We start from the raw sequence: 11,032 nt of genomic DNA, 5'->3' as shown, positions 1-11,032 counted from the left end.
TTATGTGTATAATATCTCTATTTATATATATACGCATTTATGATTGTTCAATAAATTCGTATATATACATATTTAAACAAATGTATAAATTTATAAATATGCATGTATGGTGGTTTGTGGCATTCGAATACGGGAATTTTTTCGTTAAGCCAGATTTTGACTAAATTGATTTCTTTATTTTTTTATTATAATTTCAACTTATATAAAAAAAATTCTACGAGAAAATCAAATTAATTTTTTATAAGCATTTTATATACATAGTATAATCAATGAAATTTTTGATTTATTTTTAGAAATAAACTATTTTTAGTATGAATCAATTTTTTCTATTTTATGGTATTTAAAAAAATATGTTAAACGATTTTGAATTATCCAAGTTGATATAATAATATGGTAAAAATATTTATTATTATAATAATTAAAAAAAAATAATATATCACCTACCGTAAAATTAAAAATAAAATTTATGATTTTAATATTTATTGTATCGAAAAACATCATGAAATATACTTAGTTATATAGACTGAAATGAAGACCGTTCCGCTCAAAATCGATTTTCGTACTCCTCCAGGTTAATACACCCATTTTAATAACCCACTCGATTAATGTACAGCAATGGTACTTGTCTATTTTTTTTTTTTATTAACAACACAAAAATATATTGAAAATATTAGTGTTTTAACTACTATACTACCTATTAAAATATACAACAAATATATTACTAAATAGAGATTTTAATTTCTTAAGTGAACCATAATTATCTGTATTCTATACCTTTCTAAAATATTAAAAATATTTAATATTCTTTTAGTTTTTTAATCACTTTTTATTAAAAATAATTTCCAAACACTTAATAAAAAACACATATTGTCATAAAACTAATTAAATGGCTTCATTAAAAATTAAAAATAATGTTTAAAAATAAGTTATAACTATTTCCGTTTTTACAGTCAAAAAATTCAAATATATAGGTACACGAATAAACTCGTGTATTGGTCTTAATTCTTAAGTAACTTTATTTTCATATAATTATTTTTGGTCAATATTGCTTATATATATGTTTATTTGTTATTATTTTTAGTAAATATATTATATTGTTATTAATTTATTAAAATCTTATTATTAGTAAGGAAGTTAATTAATGTTTATTTTAATAAACGTTACAAAAAATTGGTGTTAATAATAGATTTTAAATATGTGTACTACACGACCCTTAATATAGACTTAAATATCAATAATAAATTGAACTATTAATATTCCAAGGTTTTTGATTTATTTTAACTGCGACAAAATATTTTTATATATTCTTTTATATGCAATTGTGATTATTTCAGTAAGTACATAACAAGATAATATATGTTATCAATTTATCATATTTCAAATACAATTCAACAACTAATTCAATTGATTTATATTAATGTAGGCATATTGAGCTTTTTAAATACTAAAATTAAACATTCATATAATGTCACTATATAGGTATACAAAGCAGTCATTAACAATAAATGAGGTCATTAAATATTTAAGTGTGTGTATTATGAAATAATTTATAATATTACCTTTACATGTTTAGGATTTACATTTTACATAGATAAAATCACGTTACACAAAAGTACAAAACTCTTCTTACACAAAAAATGAATGATTTTATATTTTCTTTTTATTTACTTTCTATTAGGTTAAAATGTTTATGTTACTTAAGCAAACAATTTGTTTAGATATTGAAAATAATAATTGTTTTCGTGTTAATATTTATTACATTGAAATCTCTAACTAACATTACGTACTATAAGAGTATACTATAATATCATTAATAAAAATTATTAAAGCCACAGATAGGTACATTAATCATTATAAATATTACATAAGTACCTATTTTAAGGTACCAAGTAACTATCAATTGATTTTACTACACAGCTGAAGTTGATTAATAACTGAATTAAAAGAACATACAATGTAGGTTTATAAAACATAATATATGTATATAGGTACTTTTAAAATAAAAATAATGTTAGCTGATAATAAATTCAAAGTAATCCAACGATTTCATCTACTTAATTATAATTTTATTGCAGATGTCCCAAGTACGGTAATAACACCTAGTGTTCACTTTTTTCATACTAATAAGGTTATAAAATTATTTGAATAAATAATAATTGCGGAGACATTGAAACAACGATAATTGTTCGATATTTTTCAGCTGCGGATTGTCTCCGATTCATAATTTTTGACTTCGTCGACTGTGTTGTCGGTGTTGTGCGATTTGATGTTTTTGCTCTCCGGCAGTGATGGTGACTACGGCTATACAGCGGTTATAAGCGTGGCAGTGCCTATATAAATTATGGTCACGTGGTAGTCAAAGTACTCTGGCTGTAAAAATATAGCTATATATTGGTAAAACCACATGGTTCAGACAAATAATAATTGTTATTATACATAATATATAGAAATATAGTATTCAGGCATCATGAGCAGTGTGCACATTGGACGAGACGATCTTAAAATACCTACTCAAATACATGACAACGTTGTGAAATTGTCGTATCTAATAAATACAGAGTGATCACCTAACATGTTCCTCTTTTTTTTTTTTTTTATTAATAATGATCATATTTTGATCATCAATTCTGATTTTTAAGATTTTGAACTTAAGTCTCTAAGTATCATATTTTGAATTATTTAAAGTTTTTATTCCATATTTTAACGAGTGCTCTGTATTAAACTTATTTTTTCAAAAGAGAATTAACGTTTTTACTGTGAGATGATTTATTTGGAAATATTGATGTTTCTAAATCGAATTCGAACGACTCGTTAATTTGTATTTATACGAAGGATAAATAAAGTCTTTAAAAATTATTTTTTTTATAAAATAAATGTAATATTGAATCTAGTATTTATTATATTTGGACATTTTTTATAAATTATAAAATGTTGATTGGTAGATTAATATAAATAATTACTTAAGTTTCAAATTATTAAAACATTCTTATCTTCCAATAATTCCAATACCCACCGATAATGGATATCGTGGATCTATTATCCTTATTATACTAAATAAAAACTTTTTATATTTTATTCAACAGCACAGTTCGAATATAATAATATATGCTAACATATTATTATTATACTCTACTATACAATATATAGGTGCATATTATAAAAAATAAAAATATTTTTAATTGTTGTATAATAATTAATATTTTCGCAAAGGTTTATAATACTTATAATTTTTAGTCATCAATCTTCAAGTCATTGACTCCCGTAAAAATGATATTGTGCATTTCATCTGGATTCTGGGTAATATCGTATTGATAACAATATTATTAGAACGCAATTATATTTTCTATTTATTTTTTTTAACATTAAAACGTTATTACAATGATAACATTATTTAACAGGAATGACTTGAATGTTTAAGTTGAAAAAATAAAATAAAAATGGACATAAATATGTATGACGCTACATATTATTTTACCCATACTATAGCACTATATCTATACAAATACGAAACAATATTGCAACTAACGAATACACGATTTTGACGAATTCGTCTAATAATTTCTTAACTAATAATGGTATACCTATATTACCTTAGTTAATCAAAAGGCTTACTCTTTTTCTAGTTCGTTTAAGACATACATCATTGTAAAAACAAATACATTCATTGCTCCGCTTAAAATCTATGAGTATGTAAAGTACGTTTTCAGTTCAAGTAGAATAATATCGAAACGTCAATATTTTGGAAATTGACAACGCAAAAACGTGCTTGTTGAGTTGCGCGAGTGAATAAGTAATGAACTAATGGCGGTTGCAAACTTGGTCAGTGAAAGATGGTCATATGCATTAATGCGAATATACCACTCTATATATTCACAAACGTATATATTGTATAATGTCTAATTATAGATCTGAAAAATTATAAAACAAGTAATTACAAGTATTAATTTATTTTTAATTTTTAATTATATACCTATAAAATTGATTTTATATATAACCAATGTACCAATGCCTGCAGTTTTGTAGGTATTATAAGAAAAATTAGTAAGATATTATGTCAAGTATCTACTAAATTACTTTAAAATTTGTACTTTTCGGTTATGCTATTATTTTATTATTTGTATTTATTATTGTATTTTAGTACATTTTATTTTCACAAAAACCGCAAATCTAGGATTTTTCAAAAAACAAAAAATGTAACATTTTTTCAATAAAAAAAGCATATTTGAAAAACGAGTGTGTGGGTTACGAAGTACAATAATTTTATGGAAAACTAATTTTTCGGAAATATAATATTAAATCCTTCCAAAAAAAGGAAAACGTAAAAGGATTCGTATTGGAAATAGGTTTGTTGGCAGTCGTATTTCCACTTATAGTTTTATATTAATAGGTTTTCTTTGATAATAATTATATGTTTAAGATATTAGTGATTTAGGTGTAATATTTGATTTAACTCTTACATATAATAAACATTAACTATATAACGTTAGAAAATCATTGACAAATTTAGGCTTTGTTATTAGAAATTGTAAAGACTTCACTAATTACATGGTTTTTAACACACTATATACTTCTTTTCAAGACTGGTCATTAACGAATTATAAGTTAAGATGAAGTAAAACGTTAAGTTAATTAACTCGTTACTTTTTTCAAATTAACTTTTAACTTAATAAGTTACTTTTTTTAAGATTAACATGTTAACCTCAAGTTAATTTTAATGTAAGAAAAATGTTAATTTTTAATTAAGTTAAGTTTTTTTTTTTTTTTAATTAACTTTTAACTTAACGAATTAAATAAAAAAATATGAGTAATTTTTAACTTAATTTAATTTTATTATTTTTAAAATAACTTAACTTAACGAGTTAAAAAAAATCGTTTACTTGCCCAGTCTTGAATTCTTTTATTCTTTAGTCCGAGCAAAATTAGAATACAACAGGTATTTATTATGGTTTGGTTACCATATTTGAAATATCAAGTTTAATGTTGAGATAATATTCAAAATCGGTTTTTTTTTTATTTATGGCCTTCTAATGTAACATAACTCGTGTTCCACCACATTTTCCTTATCAACCACTTTTACATTTTTTTGATATTGTTAGTTTGTTCGAACGAAGGAAAATATTAGATATGAAATTTTTATTTAAGCTTGTTAGTAGTTTTATCAATTGCCCTATAATTTTAGGTTTTATCATTTTCAATGTCCTTCAATATAGAGCTTGCTAACTAGGTCTACCACTATGTTTTATGTTTTCACGCATAAATTATGCTTTAGCCTCTAGGGCGCCTCTCTTATAAGTAGATTAATATCAATAGACAATTGTTAATGAAACTAAAATTGATTTGTTTAACTTTAATTTCATTGATTTATTTAATAATTATATAAACAGAATTTTTCGTATTTAAATGTTTGTGTTATTGTTTTATTATTGCAGAATTATTAATTATTTGTATATTTAATGTTGAACTAAAATTATAAAGTATTGTATTTGGATCTTAATGATCCGTTGAAATTTAAATAAATAAATAAGATATGCACGAGTGCACGACCATCTATTCTAAATTCTGATTGTTAGCTTGGTTATAAGACAAAATTAAAAAAGGTTAGTGGGTTAGTCTCAACGATTCTGGGAATCGGCTAAATGGAAAAATAAAAAACATAGGGGAACAACTCTACAGTTATGTGATACAGTTGGTGTATAAGTTATATTCAAACAGATGGTCCTTTCGTCGAAATACTAAACAACATATCACAACATTTTCCAATTGTCGTGAATTATTAATTTTATTAATTATATTCAAATTTTATTTTATTTATATTATTACTTATTAGCTATTTGACTATCGTTGGTGGTCGCAATTCACAATAACCGAAAAGCAAGTAAGTACTTTAAAATATTATGAGTAGTATTTCTTTATAACCTATTTTTAGTTTTAATAGTTTTATATGTACTTATGAAATTTAAAAATTTAAAAATTCAATTCAAACTTACTAAATACCAATATAAAGTTTTTAGGGAGCTATTATTTTAGAAATTATAACGATTTGAAATTTGCGGTATGGTGGTCATAAGTGAATATTGTGACTGTGATTTTACAAAAAAATTATCATCAGTAGGTCAAGTATTTATTTTTACATTTTTTGGTGTATAATTTATATATATCTATTGAGCTGTTAGCTGAGTCAAGTGATGACCATTGGCCATAGTCTATACTCTATAGAGCGATTAATTTAATAAAATATAACTAATATTATTAAATATCTGGTGGAGAATTTGCTTAAATAAACAAGTTTGCATTTGTTGTTAAAGGAGACCTCGTGGCGCAACGGTAGCGCGTCTGACTCCAGATCAGAAGGTTGCGTGTTCAAATCACGTCGAGGTCATAGATGTTTTTGCAATTTTTATTATTCCATTTCTTCACTATTTAGTAGATAATCATAACAAATTATTATTGTTATATTTAAATTTATTAATTGTTAATTTTCATAATTTATTCTCCTTAAGATATTGGATAAATGTATTTTTTATTTCATAATGTCTATTACAATGTCTATATAAACATCAACCACTAACGATGAACCACACGTTAACACCAAAATGAAAACTTCATCTATTCTACAATGAAATTTTAAAACCGTTCATCGCGAGGTTAACAGTAGAAGTATTATCATTTATTATACAAGTCAATAGTATTGGTATATCGTTTAATAATTGTTACATAATTTACACAAGGAATCTAAACTTAATGATAATTAAAACTTTAAAAGTTTTGAGTTCCTACGGATTCTGTTTCTTGAATTGCTAAAAGGTGATTAATATTGTTTAAAAATTATGTAATTTAATTTTTTATATAATATTAATATATATTGCATTTTTTTATTAATATACTTTATTATAGGTATCTACTTGAGAAGGTATTACAAAAAAATAAATTATAATCTGTAATGTTTAAATATAAATGTAGATACGTGTTGTATATATCATCTATACGTGGTATCACAAAAAATTGTAAATTCAGCGAGAAATGATTTTAAAACTGAACCTCCGGTACATATCTAACCTTGTAAAGTACATTAATATAATATATTTAATGGTATCAAAATTTCGTTTTTGAAAAAAATTATAAAATATTGTAGTACAGTCGTAACTCAAGTACATGCACTAATAGGAGCAATCTGATGCTATTTATTTTACACTACAGTAATAGTTAAACACATAATGATTACTAACTACACACGACTTAACAAATTGCCTAATTAAACTCCTTAAAAACGGTGAGATCGAATTCCATCTTAGAATGGCGTGCTGTTCAAAAAAATATGAATTGTTAGGTTTCATCAGTCGGCGTATGGTAATTTGTTTATAGCCCACATGGGGTGTTAAACTAATGGAAAATCACCTAACAGAGTAACAGTTTATTATGTTTGCTGTTATACAATTTTGTTTGCCAGTAGCGTCTGTTTTAGGAAATTTTAACAATAATTTACTGTAAATAAATAAATAATTATTATTATAAATACCTAGTATCAAATACGAAGAGTTATTGATTTTGTATATTAGTGCCGATACCATTGTGGTCAAGTTATCTGACACGTATAATTCATACTTCAAGAAGTAATAGTTGCCAGTAGAATTTATTGATATAGATAAATTAATTAAAAACAAACCCTCATTTAGCGCTTCATTGATCACTTGGCATTATTAACTATCAGCAACAGACAAGCCACAAGCGAATACAGAATATTAATATAAAAATATAACATATAACATATGATATATTCATACAATAAATATTCCACATGACATGTATTAGATATTTAAAAATTGTTGTTTAATTTATTTATTAATAAATAATTATAAGTGTATTCATTAAATGATTGTGTTGATTAAAATATCGCATATTAGATAAATGTTTATTATTATATTAATGTGGTATTCATAATTTTCTAACAAATTAAATATATATATTTTTATTTAGCTTTAAGCTATGTATATTTTTGAATATGTACTAACTAATTGCAATGCTTTATCTGTAAAAATTATGGTATTTAATATTCTTGTTAATTATAAGGTATTTTTCTCAGATTGCATTACGAGATAATTATAATATAGACAAAATATTCAGTGGTTAATTAAAGCTATTTTATTTAATTTTTACAGATTATGTAAAAATCAGTCACATTTTATATGTGTATATGTGTAAACGTATAGTATAACAGAAACCTATAATTATAATTTATAATACAACTACGCACCTGTAAAGAAATTGTGGGCATCGCCCGAGTGCGTCCCGAAATGACTCTTTTTTAATGTTCTTAGTGCATCCAGAATTAGGTATCATCCGAGTGCGTCCCAAGAAAAAAAGTCATATTTTTTACATAGCCCGAATGCGTCCCCAATTCATTTAGAGTTACCCAGGGTGCACCACGAGGAGGTGAACTGGCTTACACCCCAAAAATATTTGGTTATTTGGTTATTTAATTATTATATTATTTTATTATTATATAAATGTATTAAATTATTTAGGCTTACATACAGTTTTAAAATGCTGGGTTAATATTTAAACTATTTTTTTGGTTGAATTTTTAATGTCATGATTTTCACATAATCATATCTAGAGATTTTAGAAGTTTTGTATTTTTGTATATTTTCTTAAATTAATTTAATATTTTTTTCGTTGACTGATCTATTTTTTTTAGGTATTTGATTAGAAGTTTGTATTAAAATTTTTCTGTCTATTTGAATTTTTTTTAATATTTCTAAGAAGGAATATATGTCCGGATGAGGTGTGTAAAAGCATGAATTAAATTTAGAATGAAAGCTTTCAAACGCATTTGTTGTTCGTTCACTGCTACTGCTCATTTCTGCCCATGTGTGAGGAGGGAAGTCTGACTGTGGATCAATATAGTTTTCTACGAGATAATCCATAAACTGATTTAGTTTTTCATCATCAGGTTTGATAGACATAAAATCTTCAGTAAAACTTATTTCAATATCGTATTCATTCAGCATGGGTAATCCAAATATATTCTTTAAAAACTGTCCTATTTCTGATACATCATCACAATAATGAATACTTAAACCAAGATTCTGTACTTTTCACCACCATGCCTGCCCTAGATGAAACCGACAACCTTTTGTAAAAATATCTGGCCAAACATTTCTTGCACCCATATGTATAGATTTTTCAAAATCTGCGTATATAATTTCGAGGTTAAAACATAAATTTAATTTAGTACATTCATTTTTTAACGCTAAAAAACACGAGGAATACGATTCTATTTGTTTATTATTCAATAAAAAAAAAATACTAATGGTATGTAATAACCATTATTTAAACCACGAATGGTAAAAAGTTGTAAAAAAATTTTGGACAGTACTTAAATGTACCATCTACATATATTGTTTTTACGGCACATAAAGTAGCTAAATTTTGTTTACATGAAAACATAACCAAGTTTTTATTACTGTCATTGAATAGAATAAATGTTTCATTATCAAATGTTTTAATTTCTAATGAATTTAATGAACTATTACGTCTTGAATATTAATTGGTATTTTGGGTAGTATTGAAGAACGGTGAGCAGCATACATTTCTTTTCGAATACAAGATATATCAATTGTCGTTAAAAAGTCCGTTTTTTTATTTTATAGTTTCAAATGAATTAATTTGAGTGGACGTTCACAAAGTTTTTCTTAAGCTTTTCGTTTTACAGAGTTCCTTATTATTTGTCTCATCGTTTTTCCTCCAGATTCTAAATTATAATTATGATTTAAATTACTATCAATAATTGTCTTCTCACTCATATCTGTTTTCATGTAAGCTGTACACGTTTTGTTTACACAGCACCATCGTTTTACATCACCATTCAACATTTTATGAAATTTCATTTTATATCCATCAATAATTTTAAGTTCCTTACCGTGTTGGCTGATCATACTCGACGGCAACGACATCGACATCTTTCAAGTATATTATAGTATGTAATATTATGTAATAAAATAAATTAATGTAAAATGTTAATTAAATATATTTAAATAAAACGGTTAGCTGCATACACCTCACTACACATCACTAAACATACTACACGTGGTTGTCAAAGACTCGTTACGAATAGTAGGTTTTTACGTATTGACTATAGTGTAAATGCAAACTAACACTGTGTAATATTATAAGTTATCAATGCATTTTATCCATCAAGATAAATATTGTTAGCAGTAATATCGCGGACGCACACGGGATATACCAAAATTATTTGTGATATTATCGCGGACGCACATGGGATATACCAAAATTTTTAGCAATATTATTGCGGATGCAGTTTGGCTATTAAAAAGGTACGATATGATAAACGGGACGCACTCGGGAGTTGCCCGAAATCGTATGTATTGATAAATATGTTGATGCACGTTATGCACAATATTCCTATATTGTCATATTGACGATACCATTGTCCATCTCTATTGATATGACGAGTGAACAATGACTATGCTAATGTTCTGTCCACATTGGATTCAGGATTGAAATAATTGTATTCACTTAACTTAACTATGAAATATGTATATACTGCAGGCACGAACAGCAGGAGGTTGGGGGTTTAAACCCCCTTCAAAATATCAGGAACAAAAAATAAATTACCTGACTTACAAATGAATAGTATGATATTTATGTAAATTTTTTTAAAAAAACCTTTTTTTATAGTATAATAATAATTAATAACTATGTATACGTCAATACATAAGCATATATGCGGTCAGCTTTTAAATACGACAAGTTCGCTCAAATGCCACAGCTGGCGCCGTGGCTTAGTTGGTTAAAGCGCCTGTCTAGTAAACAGGAGATCGAGGGTTCGAATCCCTCCGGAGCCTTGCACACGACGGTAGGGGCGGGCGGCATATAGCCGATACTACACACCCCCCTAACAAGTGTGTGATCACACTTTTTGCACTTTTTTCCGTTGTATTTTTTAATCACGAGTTGTACGATTTCGTGGGTATCGCAGCTTGAAAATACCGAAAATATGAGCGAAATAGGA

General features: G+C 25.7%; 2 non-coding genes across 2 annotated transcripts; both read left to right on the top strand.

The window, feature by feature from the left end:
• The first annotated feature begins 6,307 nt into the window (after nucleotides 1–6,307).
• On the top strand, nucleotides 6,308–6,379 carry Trnaw-cca. The gene has a single exon. It is a non-coding gene; the product is annotated as a tRNA-Trp (tRNA).
• A 4,412-nt stretch (nucleotides 6,380–10,791) lies between these two features.
• Nucleotides 10,792–10,865, top strand: Trnat-agu. The gene has a single exon. It is a non-coding gene; the product is annotated as a tRNA-Thr (tRNA).
• Nucleotides 10,866–11,032: the final 167 nt, after the last annotated feature.

The sequence above is a fragment of the Rhopalosiphum maidis genome, chromosome 4, assembly GCF_003676215.2.
Source record: "Rhopalosiphum maidis isolate BTI-1 chromosome 4, ASM367621v3, whole genome shotgun sequence".
NCBI classification, from domain to species: domain Eukaryota; kingdom Metazoa; phylum Arthropoda; class Insecta; order Hemiptera; family Aphididae; genus Rhopalosiphum; species Rhopalosiphum maidis.
Note: the sequence above shows the minus strand (reverse complement) of the source record. Positions and strands in the feature narration are given on the sequence as shown.